We start from the raw sequence: 4,500 nt of genomic DNA on the forward strand, positions 1-4,500 counted from the left end.
TGCACTCCAGCCTGGGCCACTGAGCGAGAATCCATCTCAAAAAAAAAAAAAATCTATATAAATGGAAATCTATAAATATCTCTATATAAAATCTATATAAATCTATATAAATGAAAATCTATATAAATCTATATAAATGAAAATCTATATAAATGGAAGGTATAACATATTTATGGTGCTGCCCTTGAAACTTTGAGATGGCAGTACTCCTCAAATAAGTTTATAAAGTTATAAACTTTAACTTTGTAAGTTTATAAATTTATAAATAAATACAAATATAAGTTTATAAATTCCCTGTAATCCCAACAAAAACTCCAGAGAGTTTTCTAGGAAAAAAAATCATGATGCCCAGGGTCTATCCCAGACTAACTAAACCAGGACTTGGGGCATGGGGCCTGTGTTTCTTTTAATTTATACTTTACTTTTTAAAATTTTAATTTTAATTAAAACATTTTTTAATTGTACCTATTTGTGGGGTATGCAGTGATGCTTTGATACATGTAACATATAGTGATCAGATCAGGGCAATTAGCATGTCCATCGTCTCAGACATTTTCCATTTCTTTGTGTTGGAAACAGTCAATATCCTCCTTCTAGCTGTTCAAAGCTATATAATACATTATCATTACCTATAGCCACCCTATAGTGGTCTAGAACACTAGAACTTATTCCTCCTACCTAGTTGTGATTTTGTGGGTTGTATTTTTTTCTTTGTTTTGAAACCGGGTCTCGCTGTCACCCTGGCTGGAGTGCAGTGGCATGATCATGGCTCACTGCCACCTCGAACTCCTAGGCTCAAGTGATCCTCCTGCTTCAGCCTCCCATGTAGCTGGGACTACAGGTGCACACTACCATACTTGGCTAATTTTTCTGGTTTTTTTGTAGAGACAGGGTCTCACTATGTTGCCCAGGCTGATCTTGAACTCCTGGGCTCAACTGATCCTCCCACCTCAGCCTCCCAAAGTGCTGGGATTACAGGCGTGACCACCACGCCTGGCCAAGTTTTTGTCCTTTAACAAGTCTCCGCTTATCTCTCCCTTCCCAGCCTCTAGTAATACCCTCTTCTACTTTTTACTTGGATACGATCATTTTCTTAGCTTCCACATAGGAGTCAGAACATGCGCTGTTTAGCTTTGTTCCTGGGGTCCTATTTTTTCTTCCCTAACAGGACCCCTGGCTGGGCTGCACCAGCCCCTCACACCTGTGTCCCTCCTAGGTCTCCCTGATTGTGGACCTCTGACTCTGATGTCTGCTGTGGTCTTGTGTCTTCCTATGGTTCCCAAACCTGGCTCACGTGCACCTAGAACTTCCCTCGGGTGGCAACTGGGCCAGTTCACACCATCTCCCAGGCTTCTCCTGACTGCCCAAAAGTGACCCCATGCAATGCGGAGCTCACGACGGCTGGATGGTGCCCCTGACTGCGTGGAGGAGCAGCAGCCGCAGCAGAGGCTGGACTCTGGATTGTTAGGCTGTGGGTCTGGTACTCCTTTCTGCACGCATTGTCTCCCGATACCCCATCCCTGAGTCCCACAGTCTTAGGCCCTTCCTCCTCTTGACCCAGTGAAGCTCCAGTCGCACTCCTGGCCCAGTCTTCTCCTGCCCTGCTGGCCTCTGGTCCCCACCTCTCAGAAGGACCAGATCCCATATTTCCATCCTAAGAGATGCCGCTGGCTCACTCCTCCTACCCATTCTTCGCACTCTCTCAGGAGCAGGACTTGTCAGTGGCTTTGTCTCCCTCTCCCTGCTTTTCTTGGCATGAACGGCATCGTGGGAATCATGAGAAAAACTCCCAGGCTGCCAAGTTCACATCTAAGCCCCCCAGACCTGTGGGGTTAAGAGAAAGACACGCTTGGATCCCAGGCTCCTCATGCTCTCTGCCCTTGCTGGTGCTGGTCTCTGGCCTCCCAGACGGCTCCCCCATGATACCACAGGGTCACTTCTGACACAGACCAAAGGCCCAGCGCAGGCGCCTCCTGGGCTCCACACCTTCAGCAGCCCCTCTCGGCTTCAGAGGAGGCCCTGCCCGACTCGGCTCCCTCATCTCATGCCCCAGGTGGGCAAAGCTGCTCTTGACCCTCCTCCCCTGCAACCCTCCTCCCACAGCCTCTCCACCTCCTCTGGACTCCTCCAGATCTCATCCACGCTCCCAGGCCCCACCCACATGCTTGCTCCTTTAGGAAGTCTTCCCTTGTGATCCCATTTTGCAAAGGAGGAAATTGGAATGGCAGGTTTCAATAACCTCCCCGAGGTTCTGCAGCTAGTGGGGAAGGCCTTCCTTCCTTCATCTGTTGGGTCTTCATTTTTTGGCTGTTTCCTCCCTCTGATGGACTCCAAAATCAGGCATCTCTCCGCGAAGCCCTGCCTCCTTGGGAAGGACAGAGGACGTGTCTTTAGTGCACTACCCAGCATGAGGCACTGCAGCTGTGTGAGCTCCCCTTGCCCCTCACATAGGGATGGGAAGCTCAGAATCTGCTTCTCCACCCCCTAGAACACTTTGCAGGTACAGGCAGTCCCCCCAGGAAAGACCTCGGTATTAACTGATAACATCAGCTGCCACTTGCCAAGAGCTAACCAGCTTGGAGTCCTCTACTGACTCTAAGCGCATCGCCTCATCTAATCCTCGTCCCTACCTCTCACGTGAGGTCTCATTATTTCCACATTCAGAGGAAGACGCGGTGCTTAGAAAGCCCGCCGGAGCTCGGCATTTTCCCCACCCTTCTGCCTGTTCTCATAACCATGTGAGGTGTTATTTCTATAGTACGGTTGGCAAAATTGGGGTTCAAAAATCTTCAGCCACTGGCCCTTGCCTGTGGTGGAGCTGGGGTGAAAGTCCAGACCTGGGGACTTTGTTCCCTGGGTCCACTCTGCTGCCATTGACAGGATGGAGGGAAGGCTCACCATGGAAGCCTGCAATGGCCTGCGGGCACTCCCATTGCTTCACTGCGTGGAGGATAGGAGGTGAGGAGCTCGTCGTTGCTTTCAAGGGGCAATGAGGCACATCACATATGATGCAGGAAACAATTAACTAGGGGGTCCCAAGACCTGGGAAGAGGTCTTGTTTCTCTTACTAGCTGTGTGTCATGGGCAAATAACCTCTCTTAGCCTCCTTTTCCTTTAACTCTAATTTGGTGTATTAGGGCGTTCTTGCATTGCTCTAAAGAAGTTGGGGAGGCTGGATAATTTATAAGAGGTTTAATTGGCTCAAGGTTCTGCAGGCTGTACAGGAAGCACAGCGGCATCTGCTTCTGGGGCAGCTTCAGGAAGCTTCCAGTCATGGTGGAAGGCAAAAGGGGAGCGGGTATGTCACATGGTAAGGACGGGAGCAAGAGAAAGAGAAAGAGGGGTAGGGGTGCCATACACTTTTAAATGACCAGATCTCATGTGAACTCAGAGCCAGAGCTGACTTATCACCAAGGGGATGGCCTAAGCCAATCATGGGGGATCTACCTCATGATCCAAACACCTCCCACCAGGCCCCGCCTTCAGCATTGGAGACTACACTTCAGCCTGAGATTTGGGCAGGGACATACATTCAAACGATATTACTTTCTTCCCGGCAAGAAGCAGAAAGGGAAATGGTGAGCAAGTAACAAACAAGATGCTTGCAGATAGTGATAACCTGATAACCGACATGGAGAAGAGGAACAGATTTGGTAGGGGGATGGGAGAGAGAGAGGGAGGGAGGGGATGGCATCAGCCTGTCCCTGCTGAATCTGAGCCTCACCCCCACTCCCACCAAGCCGGAGTCAGGACTGAGCTTTCTCGCCTGTGCCTGAGTCATGGGTGATTTGTCCTGGGCATAAAAATCTCCATCCTATGTTTCTTCCACCTGCCTCCCCCTTTCCCTGCCCGGAAGGCATGAAAGCAGTAGCCTTGCTGGTGGTCATATTCCAGTCCTCCTTCCAAAGGGATTCCTTTGCTGCTGGGATAGATTTTCAGCTCTGGGGACAGTTGTTTTGTGGCTGGCTCACTTACCTCACAGCCCTGGCAGCAACCGCAAGCAAAGTCCAGAAACCAGGTGCAAAACCACAACATCTGCATCAACACAAGGCAACGCCAGGCAGCCAGTTCTCCCCACCTCCCATTCCACACCCTTCCCCAAAATATGAGGATTAGAAAGTCATCCACAGCCAACACAGCCATACCCAAAGGTCGGTGAATTCTAGGCCACGGGGAGCCTGGGAGGGATGGGGGGGTGGGGCTGTCCTGGTTTGCACCTTTGGAGCATTCTGGAAAGTAAGACTTAGACCTCAACTTGGAAATTGCAAAAGTGCGAGGGGTGTGGCTTGGCAGTGGAATGGGAGGGGAGGTGCTGTCCTGGGGGTAGAGGTGCACTGGGTCCAGCGGGGTGCCGGGTCACGGAAGGCTGGGTTGTGGCTCTGGGATCTGCTGTTTCAGAGCAGGGTCTTGACCTGGAGGATGGCTGGGGTTTGGGCAGCTGGAGCAGATGAGGAGAACCTTCTCTCAGGGATGGCACCTGCCTCCCGCTCTCAGTTCTCT

General features: G+C 50.6%; 1 long non-coding RNA gene across 1 annotated transcript; it reads right to left on the reverse strand.

Moving 5' to 3' along the window:
* Positions 1–865: 865 nt before the first annotated feature.
* On the reverse strand, positions 866–4,090 carry LOC144330699 (uncharacterized). The gene is made up of 2 exons (XR_013397078.1): positions 3,976–4,090; positions 866–2,365 (listed from the first exon to the last, which is right to left on the reverse strand). It is a non-coding gene; the product is annotated as an uncharacterized LOC144330699 (long non-coding RNA).
* Positions 4,091–4,500: the final 410 nt, after the last annotated feature.

The sequence above is a fragment of the Macaca mulatta genome, chromosome 8, assembly GCF_049350105.2.
Source record: "Macaca mulatta isolate MMU2019108-1 chromosome 8, T2T-MMU8v2.0, whole genome shotgun sequence".
NCBI classification, from domain to species: domain Eukaryota; kingdom Metazoa; phylum Chordata; class Mammalia; order Primates; family Cercopithecidae; genus Macaca; species Macaca mulatta.